Source organism: Buteo buteo, chromosome Z (assembly GCF_964188355.1).
Source record: "Buteo buteo chromosome Z, bButBut1.hap1.1, whole genome shotgun sequence".
NCBI lineage: Eukaryota > Metazoa > Chordata > Aves > Accipitriformes > Accipitridae > Buteo > Buteo buteo.
Genome location: NC_134204.1, coordinates 731,041 through 747,245, shown reverse-complemented (window position 1 = coordinate 747,245; position 16,205 = coordinate 731,041).

The following is a 16,205-nucleotide window of genomic DNA, read 5'->3' as shown; positions in this document are numbered from 1 at the left end:
CATTTCATTGTCAACTCTTGTAGGCTTTTATGTAGCAGCTATCTCAGAAGAGGAGTGTCGATAGCATATACTGTGGGTAGATATATTTGTATGTACAAGTACGAGCAGAATATATGCTATATTCTGCCCGTACTAAAAAAAAAACTCAGATATGTTACATTTATATACCATATATTTATGAATCTATAGAGCCGTGTAATGTAACTTGTTCCTTTTATTTATTCTGATACAAAAGACTAGTATGTACAGATAGTATCCCAGCATCTTCTGTACCGTGTACTTGGAGTTACTACCACAGGCACATCCAAGATGAATTCAACTTTCAAGAAACCTTGGATATTGCTTAATCATCCGTGAAGGAACAAAGAATGTGCTTGATGACTTCGGTTGAATAGCTTTATTCTGGCTCTCTCTTACCTAAAGCTGAATCCAAAGACCTGCGAAGGACTAAACCAGCAAACTACGCTCAAACCTGCATAAGGGAATAGGGATCTCCTCTTCCAAAGCAAGACACGGTAACGACATGGTATTGCAAAGAGTGTGCTAGCTTCGGACAAAACCCGATGTTTTTCTTGCTTGTCACAATACCTAAGTATTTTTAAGACATGGGGAAACTTTATACTTGGCCTCCTTTATATTTATTAAGGGGAATTTTTATTGTTTAAATTTTTTAAAAAGGCAGAGCTTAAAATGGTTTTATTTTTTTTTCCAGACACTTGTGGGTTTTAAGCCAATATATTGTCTATCAATAATGTAATTTATTTAATTTAGTCTTAGAGTAGGTCCTGAAATCTCTGTTCAGTCTAAATCCCATTGAGTTTCATTTTAGCTTTAAAATTCAATGGGAGTTTTGCCTGAATACAGGCTGCGGGATCAGGCTCCAATGTTAGTTATTTGTAACTATTTATTCATAAATTCAATCATTTATGAATTAATTTGGGATTAATCTTGCTTATTTATCCATTTTACTGTTGTAGCGCATCAGAGATGCGAAGCCTATGTTAGTAAATACACTTAAAAGTTAGTATTGCTTCATAGAGCAGCCAGGTTCTGTTACAGACAGCAGAAAAATTACGAGTTACGTAAAACAGGAGTCTAGTTTTGATTTCTTCTTTTAATTAATTTTAATTGTTTAAATATCAAAGTTTAAATTATTTAAGTTAATCCCTTCCCATCTGATTAGAAAGTGCGACGTACCTTTATTATGGCACATAAAGCCATCATAATATAACTTATTTATTTAACTTATTCATCATCATCTGAGGATGCCCTTGTATAGTTTTTATTTTTTATTTAGAATTACCTTTAAAGCACTACAGCCGATTTTCTGTAAGAACAACAGAGCGAATTTTGAGGACAAGCAATGAATATTCAACCTAAAACTGTGCATTCAGAAACGATAGGAAAAAAAAGACACTGGGATACTTTGCCTGAACTTTGTGGCTTCTTAAAACTTAAGCTGGGGGAAAAATAATACATGCCAAGCAAAAAGAGAGAAACCCTTAAACTAGCTGCTTCCAAGAATGAACTTCTGTGTGTGTAAAAAAAAAAAAGAAAAAAGAAAAAAAAAAGGAAAAAAGAAAAAAAGAAAAAAACCTTTCTATTTCTAGTGAGAACCAAAGAGGCTACCTCACTGACTTTTTCCATTTGTAATTTTAATCGTGTTGATGATACCAAAGATACCAAAGATTTCTTTCTCTGTGCGGTCTGCATTTTGCTTGTGCTCTTTTATAGTTTCAACTGTTCTCTCCTACACACTGTAATGTACAGCTGCAACCCAGACACCCAAAGAAATACTTCTTCTGGAAGCTGCCAATTCTGGTGACAACATTTTCTGTGTTTCCCTTATGCCTTCCTGCCAGCCAAAAACGTTTGGAGACGTGAAACCATTTCACGTCCATCCCCACGCCGAATTCCAGTGGATGGAGCGGTTGTGTTGACCTGGAGATGAATCCAGGCTTTGTCCATCAGCCGATTCCCTGGGGAAAGGGATCTGCATGCGGCCACCTGCAGAAGTCCTGCTTAAGTATGTATGGGTGGGCGTTTGCAGCAGCAGCAGCAATTAGCACTAGAAATTATTATTTACAAGCAGTGCCATGCTTGAACAGAATTTAACGGGCTGGTCCGCGGGCCCCCACGCTGGCGGAGCCCACTGCTGACAGCTAGGCTGAGGGGAGGGGGATTCTTCTTAATTTTGGCCACCGAGACACCGAGCAGCAAGCCCTTTGCTCGGACGAACCCCGTTCTGCCTGGCCCCCACACACGCACGGTGTCTGCTGAACCCGGCGAGCACGGCAGATACGGAGGCGGCTCCCTCCTGCTCACATTTTTCTGTTGTTGTTTGCAGTTACAGTTTTCATATGAAATTCAATTAATTATTTTTCTCAAGTTAGCAATGAAACAAAGCTACATTAAGCTCCATTAGTATCATGTTCCTAAGCGATTACTTAAAAGTTGGTTGTTTGTCTTTGGGGAATTAGTGGTGCCCTTTAGCATTTGTTTCTTTGAGCCTGTTTTATCCTGTTTATACGACTGAACCAAGTGCTCTGATGAGCCAAATCCACTCCTGGGCACTGCTTGCTGCTCCCACCACCCTGTACCTCCGCAGCTTCCCACAGGCACGTTCAGACACAAGTTCAGCTTTTCTTTCGGAGCCCCCCCTAATCCTGCCTATAGCAGAGCCTGTTCCACAGTAAAAACAAGACGACGGTGAGCACAGGCTGGTAGGTAAATTTAAAAGAGAAAAAACCCAAAAATTCAGATTGCAGGTATGCACTTTTGGCTGAGCTTAAAAGCTGGTTTATAAATCTCTGGACCTGACCCGCACGGGTACAAACGCCTCGATTTAATGACAATTAAGGCAGGCGACACTCACCCCAGCGCAGCGTCTCCTGCGTCGGTGAGGCACCGCGTCGGTGCAGAGCCCGGAGGAGCCACATCCCGGGGTGGGACGGGGCCGTCTGCTGCAGGGGCTTGAGCCTTTCCCTAGGAAATCTGCCTGAGCAATGCCTCGGGCTTCACATAGACAAATTACCAACAGCTCAACGCAAAAGCTCCGCTTTGGTTAAGTGTTGCCTTTTAATTTGTGTTTCTTTTTTGTTCTAAGTCTGTATTGGAAAAGATAGGGACTTGACAAGTGTGCTTTTTATATCTATATATATGTATTCCTTCAACAAAAAGCTATAATAATTCTCAGGATGCCTTCCGGGCGTGGAGGAGACGATCTGTCCTTGTGCTCGGCGAAACCTTCCCGCCGTGCCCCTCGCCACCCCCTGCCCGCACGGGCAGGTGGCAGGCTGGACACAGAAAATCCCCAGAGCTGGCAGGGTCCTCTGCAGCAATCGCGTTCCTTACCGGACTCATGCTTCACTTGCAAAGTGTGACATTACCACGGGACGAGTGCCTTGCTTGAACCAAAGCAACGATTTTGCCAGTCTAGACCTCTCTGTGCTTTTTTTATTCTTCCTGTGAATACCTCAGCTTCAACTGGGCCGCCGAATCGTACCTGGTGGGCTTTTTGTACTGTGGTGCTTTGCAATGCAGCCCTGCAAAGAACAAAACTCCTAATAATACCAAAGGCTCTCCCCTTCCTCCCCCTCCTCCTCCTCCTCCTGTTCTTCCTTCTCTTCTTCCTCCTCAGTCCTCCTCCTCCTCCTCCTCCTCCTCCTCCTTCTCTTTCTCCTTCTCCTTCTCCTTCTCCTTCTTCTCTCCCTCTCCCTCTCCTCCTCCTCTATTTCTTCATGGTTCCAAAGCTTTAATATAAAACTGGGCATGTTGGCAACGCAGACCGTGCAATCCCTTACCGAATTTTCTCAGATATACCTCATAGAGAATAGTTGTTTAGAGTAATGTTATTATAGCGTATGTAATAAATTATTCACTGTTTCTTTTTGGTAACTGTGATTTAAAAAAGAAAAAAGCTTTATACGTTTTAGGTTGTGCTTTTGTAATAGACGGAAAAGGTGCGCTTAAAAATGTACGTCAGTCTTTCTTCCCGTTGGGTTTTTTTTTCTTTATTACAGATTGGGGAAAAGTTGCAGAATGAGCCCAAAGTTTACAGTTTCATATTTTGCTGAAGAAACAATCTGTGTTAATTTGCTCTGTTGAAAAAAAAAAGAAAAAAAAAGATTATTTTCTACATTTGTGCTACTTGGTCTGAACAGCTAAGTGTTCTGTGTGACAGTGTAGTATTATAATTAGCAACTGCCAATCAGCGCTACCATTTTTATGCATGAGGCAAAACCTTAGCAGTGTGATGCATCGTGGTTCTTAATGGCAACTTCTTTTTTTGAATTTGAAAATAGGTCTTTTGGTTTGATGGTATTTATTTATGCATGGAGCCTGTTATCTGTTAGCAGCTGTGGCGCAGTTGTGTATACCTTTAAGCTGTGAAAACATGCACAGTTTTGCCTCATACGGTTAAGTACTGATCAGAACTGATACTCGCATCGGTTCTGATCCGTCCGTGTTCTAAACACAGGCTCAAATTGAATTCCAGTTAAATTGTTTTTTGAGGAAGAGTTTGGCCAGCTGGCGGCTTTTTCCCGGCCAATTCGACCCGTAAGCCAGTCGCGTGAAAATACACGTCTTGCTCAAAAGGGAGCCAACTGTGCGTTTTTTCCCAGGAATGGGAGTTACTTTGGCTTTATGGCAGGCCCGGGGGACCCGACCGGCCGCGGTGGCCGCGCTCGGGGGGCACCGGCTGCCTCCCTCGCCTCGCCCGCGGCTCCTGCCCGGGCCGACCGTCGCGTCGCGTGTCACGACGGGGCGGGCGCTCGGCAGGACGCAGGCGAGTCGGGGGTCGGCGGCGCTCCCCCAGCCGCCTCGCCCGTCGCGACGGAGGAGCCCGTCGCGGGGCATCGGTCCAGGCGGCGCGGCCGGTGACCCCGCTGCCGCGGTCCCACCGGGAGGGAGCAGGAGCACCGGCCCCGGCCCCGGCCGCCCCGCCACGAACCACCCTCCGCTCTGGGTTCGGGTGTCGTAAAACGTTTTATACCCGCTTTGATTTCGCCCTTGTGTCACAAACCGGTTTCACGCCCAAGACCCCCCCAGTTTTGCAGTGCCGCTCGCGGACCGGCAAATTGATTGTCTTTTATATCCGGGTCCGGCTTCAGACTCCTAACGTGACCCTGACTCGCTGATCGTGCTGGACATAAAGCCAAATCAACTACTAAATACACTTTACTCTGCGTAGAAGAGTGCCACTTGGGGAATAGGAGTACGAAAGTCGCAGTCTTCTAACGAGGCATCTGAAGTAACGTCGGTAGAGTGTTTATATTGTCTGTCATTAAGGATATATTAGAGATGTGCTTTCATTAGTGCAAAGAAACATATTTTTATTTGGCCTTATACAGTAGATTGTGATAATGAAAGCTTTGTAATATAGTCTGTTTATTTTTTTTTCTTATTTATCTGCCAAAGACAGTAATGGATACGAGAATTTTAAATAGGTTTTTTTGTAAGACAGTTAATGATTGTAATAGTGTTTAATCTTCCAGGAAGCTTTATATGTTCTTCCGCAATAAGCAGACTCGATATTCGTTTCGGCAGACTCAACTCATGCTAGCAGATCCCAACGCTACTCAGACGACACGCAGTTGTTGTAATACCTACACGCTGAGTTCACCTGCATTTTTCAGTCCAAAGGCAAGGAGGGGTATGTGAGACAATGGCAATGTTCACTACTGTGGCCAGCAGTAGATGGTCCAGCTTGCTAAAATTTGCCAAGGTACTTGTATTATGAAATTTAAGGTATATTTTATTATGTCATTTTATGTCATTTTTTAACTTTGTGGAAGGTGATATGTTGAACTGAGTGTAAGCTGAGTTTTTCAGACAAATAAAGTAGCTAAAGAGTGAATGTTATTTTATCATTAAAGGGTTTTTACTCAATGATTTGTGCCAATAGATGTCCTTTATCTTAATGACAAGTATTACATTGCTTTCAAATTTTTATTTATAGCTATTGATGTAAAACCCACACACACATATTATTTGCCAAAGTTCAATAAAGGAGGAAAACAACACTTTTGCTTCCTTGTGCGATGAAAAATTCCTGTTTTTTTCCAGGTGCCTTCCTAGTGTCTGGCTGCTCCCCGCAGCCCGGTCCCGCACCACGGGGCGGCGCGGAGCTTCGCTGCCCAGGGCCCCAGCACCGGCTCGGGCTGTTACCGCTGCCGGGGGTACAGCAGGGTAAAGCAGAGCCCAGCACAGTCAGACCGATGTAGGACCACATCCCGACAACGCTACGTTGCATGTAGGGCCCGGCCAAGTATGAGCGAAAAGTACTTGAAAAAAGACCTGGCACATTCTTCTATGAACACAGCTCGTGTAACTAGCGCCAGATGCGGATTTATAATGGAATAGGGACAAATCAGGGCAGGGAGAGAGGCAGCTTCATTATCCCGCAGATGATCTCTCAAGTGGAGCGTTTTGCAAACCTCCTGTCCCAGGGTTCCTCTCGCACAGACTTTCCAGTGCATTAACCTTTACTCCTCCTGCTTATCATGCGCGGTACGATGCATACACATTGACTTCACTGACACTGCTCAGCGGTCTTTGCAAGACCGGGACCTGGGGCTCTGGCGTGTGAGTATTTAAGGTCTTTTGTAAAGAAAAATCCTTTAATTATGCAGCCTGACTGAAAATGAAACAGAGCACTGCATTCGCATCTAGTATCGCCATAGCTTCTGGGCAGAGGGCGATGATATGGCTTTGCTCTAGAGGCTGAGAGCACGAGAAGAAAATGGGATGAGCGCTGCTGCCTGCTGAGCATCCTTCTTCCCCCCGAAAGGGTCGTGGCCCCCCAGGGGCAGAGGGTGACAGCACCAGCAGCACTTCAGAGGTGAGGTGACGGGAACGTGGCCCATCGTTCCTCTGCTCTGCCGGTACCTGGGTGCGGGACCCACACGTTCCCACCGTTCTCCCCAGGCGTTTTAATCTCAGCACTGGTTTGGGGGGTGGGGGGGCACCGGGTTTGGGTCTCACAGGTGGGACAAGCAGGTATAACTGCGTTTATAAGCAGAGCTTTGTTATTTGTGTGCAAAATCCGGCCTCAGCCTGGCCAGGACACGTCAGGTCCTGTTCGAAGAGGGTGACTCCTCCAAGGAACCACCCGTCCTTCAGCAGCTGTCACTGACATCGCTCCCAAGGGGCTCGGGCCCCTACCCAGGGCAAACCAGCCGAGGGAGGGACCGGCAAAGACACAGGTCATCAGCCTCAGCTTCTTTGTCCTTTTCAACCGGCCTCTGGTTTTCCCAAGAAAATTCCAAAAATCGGTTCAGTTGGTGGTAACTCGCTGCCTGCATTACAGTAGTGAAGATGTTTGTTAAAGGAGAAATCACTTTATATTTATGTAAATCACGGAATTACATGATGCAATGTAATTACCATAAAATTAAGTAAATTACCACACTTTCATTCCCTGAAGCAGCGCTACTGGTGGAGGCAGGAGGTTCCTCGAGCCGAAATTTCATGGCAAGGAGAACGTAGCAGGTTTGCACTCATTCATTCATTTTACTCCAGCTATGGGCAAGGTTTTCTGTTTTCTCTCCTTGAGTAATCTCATCATAAGTAGATAAAACACGAAACTAAATGAACAAGGAAAAGCACTTTCCTACGTTTACCTCCTGAAAAAAAAAAATCCCATAAAAACGTCCCTTTCCTTCCTTAACCTTTTGGCAGCAGTGGAAGACTCACTCCAGGTGCCATTCCTCTCTCTGCCCACCCCGATGCCAGCGGCAGGGTCGGCCGCCTCAGCGCAGCCCTGGGGAGGGCACGGGCGGGTGGGAGGGACGCTGCAGCCCCCCCGGGAACCACCGTGTCCCATCTCCGAGTGAGCACCGCGGGCTGTGCACGGGGGGGCTGCAGCACTGTCACCGGTAAAAAGGGCACTGTGGGGTTTATTATCTTGAATCTAACCTTAGCACCGATTTTTAACCTTGGGGTTAATAAAATCACAGAAGAATTTGTTTTCATGCTCATTCTCTTCATACCCCTCTCTCGACACTAAGCCAGATTCTGCCATTAATTAAATTTACGCTGCCTCATTTAACTTTGCTGAGCGGCTACCAGCACAAATAAAAGCAGACCTGCCTCTTCAGCATTTTGTGTCAAAGCGCCCAGAACGCTGCCGTTCAAGTCTCCTTTCCACCTTCACCCTCTGGCTGGGGTGCGCTGGGGACCCCCGAGGAGGGGGAGGGAACCGAGCCCCCCCGAGCCCCGTGCTCCCAGCAGCTCACGCGCTCCCTCCGGCCAGGCACGGGGCTGAGCATCTCTCCGAGCGCCCCGCTCCTGCCCCACGCTCCCCTCGCACAGCTACGACTGACCAGCTGCTCCGCGTTCGGGGGCAATGGAAGCGACAAGGCAGCCTCACCCCAAAACCCACTGCCCCCACGCACCGGGGAAAAGAGCCCACCCGCGCAGACTGGGCTTTGACCCAGAACAGATCCCGGTGCTCGGACTCTGCGGGGAGAGCAAGAAGGCACAAGCTGGGTCAGGCGTGTTTTCCCGAGCCCTCTCTCCATGCAGAGCTCCGGGTTCCTGCCGTGGGCAGCAAACCCCCCCGGCAGAGGGGTCTGCTCCGGGAGAAGGCAGCGGTGAAGACCACGGGAGCGAGTGCCTCCGGGATGGCTGCTGCTCCCAGGGAAGGGCCGGGAGGGTAGCTGACCACTGGAAGGGTAAAAACACTTTTAACAGAAAAAAAATAGAAGCGATGACACTGACACTAATGCAGCCCAGGGTAGGTCATTTCCATTTCACTTGCGGGATCATTCCCCTGGGAATGCATTTTCTAAGCACTTAGCAATGGGCACATCTGGAAGAAGGAAACGGGACCATTTCATTAAGCTGACGAAAAGCTGAAGGATGACCTGAGCACGTGGCAGGATTTTAGCCAGGCTGTATCTGTTCGGCTCCAGCTACAAATGCTTTAACTGCTGAAAATTCCTCAGGCAAAGGGATGCCTTCGGCTCTGCCAGTGCCCAGCTGCGCTGATGCTGAAGCCGCTGGCCTCGGTGGGCGCCGGGCTGTGCCGCGGCAGCGAGCAGTGCTGTGAACGCTGGGCATTACCCACCGACCCGTCAAACGGGGGCAGCCGATCCAACCCGGCGCCCGGCGGACTTGCCGGAGCATCCTCGGCACAGCCCGCGCAGCCGTGGCCAGGCCCCCCGCGCACACGGCCACGCGCGCTTCCAGGGGACGGAGAAGCGGCCGCGCTCAGCCGAGGAACCCCACGAGGATTCAGTGCTCCAGGTCCTCCCGTTATCCCGGTGGAAGCTCCTGGCTGCGCACAGCAGCCGCAGCAGGGCACCCGTGGCACCGGCTGCGTCCTGCGTGGCACCGGGCGACCCACGCCACCTACGTGAGGCTCTTCTTCGCCCACCTCGGTGTATTGGCTTCTGTCTGAGTCAAACGTGGGCCTGCAAAACACATCGGTATGAGCCCAAAAGGGCCTTCAACAGCCACGGCATTTCTTCGCACACCCTCTGCTGACTCTTCCCTACAACCCGAGGGCAGGCGGCCGGAGCGGTGTCCCCAGAGCAGAGCTGCTTCCATCTCCCCGCTGCAGCCTCCCATTCCCCTGCGCCGGCTGGCAGCAGCTGGCAGCCTTCCGAGACAAGAATTGCTGCTCCCTCCTTTTGCGGCTTTTCCCAGCGCCAGGCCGTGACATCCGCGCTCAGGTCCAGGGCAGACTTGGGACCCCATGGCGAGGGGATCGGCTTCCCTCTCCCTGTTGGAGCAGCTCACCCCTCTGAATTCCCCCCGACTCGCTGTTTCTTAACCCTGCCGGGGCTTGCACAGTTATTCCAGGTTAAAATGCTTTAAAAAAAAACCTCAGTTTTGTTACTGATGTTAAAAAACCACCCCACCAAAACCCAGCACTTACATAGGGGGGATGCAAGGGCACGCTGGGGCGGCCAGGCTGGCCGGTGTCCCTGCTCCCCGGCTGGGCTCCCCGGCGCGTGGTGGGGAGTCTGGGCTGCTCCCCTGAACACTCACTCCCGCTTGCAGGTAGGGCAGATCAGCCCAGCCTGAAGGAGTGGGCATCACGCTCCCCTCCTCCTCCTCCTCCTCCTCCTCTTCGGGCAAGCCGGCACGCAGCAGCACCGGGGACGGCAGTGCATCCGTCAGGCTGAACTTGACAGTAACGATCTGCCGTGTCGGACCCCGCGGTGGTCATGGCACGGGTCCCTCTTGACTGCAGATGAAGTGCTGGCAACGGGGTTTTTAACTTACCGTATTGCCATCAGTTTTGATCCAAATGCTCAGCCCCGGTTTGAAGCCTTGTAGGGAACCCCGGGGGAAAAGCCTGGAAGCCAGCAGGCAGGGAAAGGCACACCATGTTACAGAATGCCGTTGTAAGGCAACTGCCTTTCTTTTGGGGGAAGACAGCAGAAGCCTTTGCAATGCCGCTGATATGTATTTTTAGCACATGTGGCACAGAAGTGCTTAAGCAAAACAGCCAGGAGGAAAAAACACTTGTGATACATAGCATGGCAGGGCACCGCAGCGGGATTGTCAATGTTCAGGTGGAAACAACCAGCATCAATGTGCACACAGAGGAGAAAAACCTAAGATTAGTTCTGCCTACCATAAGATGTACCCATTGGAAAAATGCCTTTCAGCGTCTGCACATATAAAACGTCTGCGAGTGACTCCAGGGTCCATCTCAGAAAGGCATAATGGCAGGAAGCCATAATATATTAAAACAGTAGATTAAAACAAACAAGAACACTTTGGATCGTATTACACATCACTTTCCTCACGCCTGACAACAGAAGAAATCAAAGGCAGTAAAAGACAATCGTAGACCATAATGGCCTAATAACTCTGTGATAAAAGCGCTTGTGGGAGTTGGCTGCGAGGAGCCCAGCGCAGCCGCAGGATGCAGAGCCAGCCCTGGAACCCGCAGCGCTGCACTCAGGAGCATTACAGCTTAAGTGCTCGTTTAAGACTTCCTTGAAAATGCAACGTGCTCACTTGAGAAACGTAATTAGGCCTCGATTGCGGGTGATGTTCACACATTATGGATCATCCTTAAAAATGACAGGAAAAGAATGACCGAGGGCTCTGGGTTCTGCACGACAGCTCCCTCTCCATCATCCCGGGAGAAAACCTTGGGCCGCACGGAGGGTCCATCCCGTCCAGGGCTCCTGGGCGGCCGCGCTGGAGGGGCTGGGGCCGGTTCACGCAGCACGGGTCGCTCCGAAGGGCTTTGCTCCCTGGCGCTTTCAGGAGCGCGGACTGTGGGCGCACGGTCTCTGACTCGCCGTGCACGCAGGCAGCCAGGCGAAGCTGAAGTTTGTCCCCAGGCACCTTTGCACGTTCACAGACCTTTGAAAAAGATTTAAAGTGCCAGTGGCTGCTAAGGTACTTCTTGCACCTTCCAGTACCTCATGCACACACAATGACTTACACCAAAGCCAGAGGCCAAACCTCTAAGTCATCCCATGGCAGCTGGCTGTTTTCTCGGTCCAAAATTGAAGGAGAAAGTCCTTTCTCCAGGGTCCTTCCTGCTGTTTCTCACTCTCTAGCACTGGGACGTTTGGGCTCTGTGCTGGGGCGCTGGGCAGAAGCCGCAGCTCTCCCACAGCGCTGCCAGGTGCCGTCTGAAGGAGCACAGATGTTTTGCACTGACTTGGCTGAGAAGCTGCAATCCCCCTTTGAAGCCATTTTGGGCTGCTGGGTCCCCGATGAGCAGTAAATTATCCCCAGACTGTTCCGCTAACCAAAGGACCAACCGTCCTCGCTGTGAGAGCAGACGGTCATAGCAACTTAACTATGAAATCACAAATCCTGCAATGCTGACTTGGCTGTTCGGTTGGATTTGGGGTGGTTTGCGATGGCTGCTAACACCATTCTGGTGCCCAGCGCTACTGTACAAGCTCCCAAATCCTCCCCAGGGACCCTCTCATTCAGCTGTGCATACAGCAGTCTTCAACCCTCAGACCCAAATCTGCTTTGTCTTCTCAGCTCCACAGCACACGGTACATCCCGGAGCTGAACTGGGCTGACTGCAGCGTTGCTCTCGTGTCAGGTGGCATCATGGATTTCTGTTAGGCACTGAAGGTCTTTCCAGAGGGTACAATTCACATCACCTTCCTGCCGTCTGCTCCTGGTTCCCACCGTTGGTGCCCATTTGTCTCTGGGCAGGGGCGATGCTCGCACCACGCCGTCAGCAAAGCATCTCCCAGGCGAGACGCGGTGGATTAATGCCAACTTCATCCATCAGAGAAGATCTCCGTACCGCTAAGGAGGCTCACATCAAGATCCCCCTCAGTTTCCAATAATCTGCTGACAGACCTTTATGTTCTGCAGACAAGCAGCTTCCACCAGTTACCAGGCAGGGAGGCACCTGTGCTGGGCACACTGGGAGGGAACTACCCTGGAGCAGGGCATTTGCACAACACACTGCCTCTGTGCCAAATGTGGGGCATTTTCCTGAAGAAACATGGAATATGGAAAGCGTTCCTGTGCACAGCCGCCATGGGCATCTTTTGAAGGGACCTGAACAGAACATGGATCCTGATGAAGTCAACAGAGCTGGCCAGAGAAGATAGATAAAAGCCTGGGGACGTGCTGTCAGGCAGCACCGTCCTCCTTTTTTTCCTTTTTGTGAAAGCAGCATTTGTCTTCCATGTGAGCACCCATGTCAGAGAATGGATATACAAATACACTGACTCTAAACAATGACTGCTTGAAACTACAGAGCTTGTGGTTTATTAACTGCGATCCTGACTCCACTCTGACCATAAAGCCAAGGGAAGGAAAGAGCTCAACACCTGCAGCACCCTTTGCCATCATCCGAAACTGTGTTCCTCGTCACCCCAGGGTCTGGCTGAAGCCCACCGGCTTGGGAAGACCCCACTGGTTCAGCACACATTAACCCGGGTCTTAATTAAATTCCTGGTAGCTGCAATTAGCAAACACATTTGCAGGGGACATCAGGACATTATTTACTGCCCATTTAAGTCCCATCTGTCCCCACTGCATATGCTGAGCCCACCTTATGTAGCATGGGAGCATTTCCAGTGATTTTACAGAAACACGCTTTTTGCCATATTTTCCCGAGTTTGAGTGCTTTATGCCCATCGTAGCAGTTGCAGGTCAGACCAATGCAACGAGGCAGTGCTGCACTGCTGGGAAACAGTATGTTGTTCGGCAGGATAATGCGATATCATTAGTCTAAATCATAGGCATAGGCTCAATAATCCCAAATCTCACTTAATATCTTCAGTTTAGCTTTGTTATGGAAGCAGAGTGCTGCAGTTTAATTTAACAGGCTGTCTTCTGATCGAAGTTATGCTGGCATAATTATTCAAGTAGGTATATTGACTTCAAGTTATGTACCCCAGCCAAAATTAACAGCAGCAAACTATCTCAAACCCCAACGTAAATTCTGAACACCTTGAGCAGAATCCCGCGCTCACGTGAAGCTCTGACATTACACCGACTCAGGCAGGCTCCCCTTTGCCAGAGGTGTGTTTGCACGCTCGTGGTGCAAGTCCGGCGACGCCTGCGGTCCCCAGCCGGCTGCGGCAGCCCCGGCTGCAGCAGCCCCAGCCCCTCCTGCTCGGAGAACGATGTTTCAACCACCCCTCTGTCTCTCAGCTGCATCCATCAGCTCTGCAGTTTGAGATCTTTCAAAGCCTTTCAGGCACCGCATTAGGTGCCCCAGCACCTCGGCCTGGGAGCACTGTTTGGGGAGAGGTTGCTATTTATAATGGCTTTTTCCAGGCGCTGCAGCGTAGGTGCAGCAGTTATGCTTTCAGCTCTGCCAGAGTATTTCTGCTCTCCGCCGCTGTGTCAGGTTTTCCTCGCCACCAGGGAGTGTAAATGTGTCTTCACATGCATTTCTGAGAGACCCTGGAAACCTCGCCATAAATCAGCAGGAGGTAATGTCGCTCTTTAGTACTTTGTGGATAACGTATTTTGACATCAAGGTAATGAGACAGAGGTTTGACTTCAAACTCCGCATCCTTCGCGCTGGGTCTGCTCCTGGGAGGGATGAGCCCTCGCAGCCGTCGCCGCCAGGCATCAGCTCCGCCGTGCATTACAGAATGCAGCGGGGCGTCCCCGTCCCCATCCCCCTGACATTTGGCCCTTTCTCCTGCCCCGTGAGTGATGTGATCGCGGGCACGGTCCCCTCCTCCGAGGACAACGGCAGCGACACCTTTAGCGCTTTCTCCCCACGCTATGGCCTCGTGATCTCTTGGCCTTTGGAGTTCAGATGTCAGCGGGCAGCCGCTCCCGACGCAACCTCTGAGCCCAGGGGGATAAAAGGCCACGCATCTCAGAGGTGATCCATCTCCGGCGGTCACGTAAAGGATGCCATTCAGCCAGGCCAACGGATGCAAATTAAATAACCTTTTCCTGGCACTTACTGATGAACACAAATTTGGCAGGAAAACAAAAGGCAGATTTTAGACCCTCTGTGCTCCGTTGCAAGAGCAGAACTTGCCTGTGAGGGCTTCAGAGTTATGAATTATAAATAAATCACTTGCCCAGCGCACCACGGGTGGTATCAAAAGAAGAGTGCGTTTCACAGAGGATGAAAGACACAGCGCAGCCTATACGTGCTCTGATGACAGCCTGACCCAGCCGGGAGGTACGAATCGGTCTGAGCCTTTGACCAGCCTGTGCTGAGCAGAAAGGTGCGAGGAGCCGCTTGGCGGCCACGGTTTCAGGGTCTGCCCCCCACAAGGAAAGTGGCGAAGCAGGAAAGCAGTTGGACACATTACCTCTGCAGTTACTGACAAATATATGGGCCGTTTCCTCGGTCTCTGAAAACGCACTTGCAGCGGGCATGCTGGTTTTGTTTCTAAGGGGTTGCTGTAGGGCAGCAGGGAGTTCAGCTTACCTGCTGTTAACAGGACATGAATATTCATCCTCCAGCAACCTAAAGCCCCATCTATCCAATACGAAGTCACCTTGTTGCCAAGACAATTCCGTAACTTCCCAGGATTAGTTTAGGGAAGTGCAGCCACTGCGGGCCTGAGCTGCCTCCGCCTGCAGCATCACCCGTCGCTCGGTGACGTCCCACGGACGCCCACGCCGCCGGTCCCAGCGGGGCACCGAGGGTGTGCACGGCTGCAGAGGGACGAGCGCCTTCCCCCCGAGTCACGATTCCCCCCACAAACCTCAGCAGAAACCAGCAACAAGCTGATTTACCACAGGGCGAGAAGTTGCCGTAATCAGCTCCTCTGCTATGACAGCAGCAGAGGGACTGTCGCTCCTGCTGAATTTGGAGGAGCTTCTCTTCGCTACCGCATTTGGGAAATGAGAAGATAAAAGCCAGCAGGGAGGCGATCGCCACTAACTGACGCTTGGCACTTTTTTAGCCTACTACAACTTTCTAAAGGGAGAGTGAGCCAATGCTTCCACAACGTTAAAGAGATTCTTCTGGATTCAAATAAATGTGACATTGCTTAAGTTCTGCCATGTTTACTCAGCCAAACCAAATCTCCATTCAAATGCAAAACAGCAAAGCTACTGACTGAAATACCAGAGGAAAAAAAAAAGGAAGTAAAATCACCACTCTCCTTCACTCTTCCCATCTTTCATCCATTCAGCTCTCTCCCTTCACAATCTAGTAATGAGAGCTCACTAATGGATCAGCTTAAGTATACAACAACTCTCATCACTGTTCTAGAAAATAATCAATCAAGCACTTAATTTTTAACATAAGAAATAAGCTGCCTAGAGACTGTTAATAGATAACTGAATAAATTAACAATCACAGGTGGAATTCAAAACTACTGCAAATCTTTTATTCACCATCTTCTTGAGCCTGTTCTCACAGAAAGCAGACTGACGCTCAATTCCACACCTCCTCCAAGCATGTAGCTGGACCTCAGCATGAGGAAACCACACTGAGCACATCCGTGTGTTTTATATCCCCCTCCACATCCTGAAGCATCACTCGGCAGCGTCCCACTTAGCGAGACCGTGGCAAACAGAGCCGAAGAGACAGGGCGAGGTGTAACTCACCCCAGCCTGAACATGCTCATCTACGCGGGAACAGACTGCACCTTCAAAACAAAGGCTCAGGCTGAATTTGACCCCTTTTAGAGGAAACTACAAACAAAGGCACTGCTGTCTGAGCCAGAGGTAGGCAGGTTCCTGTGCGAAAGCCTCGCTGTGCAATTGTCACCTCCACCAAGGGACCAGTTTAACTGATACTGGGGTTTGTTAGCCCAGCTGGG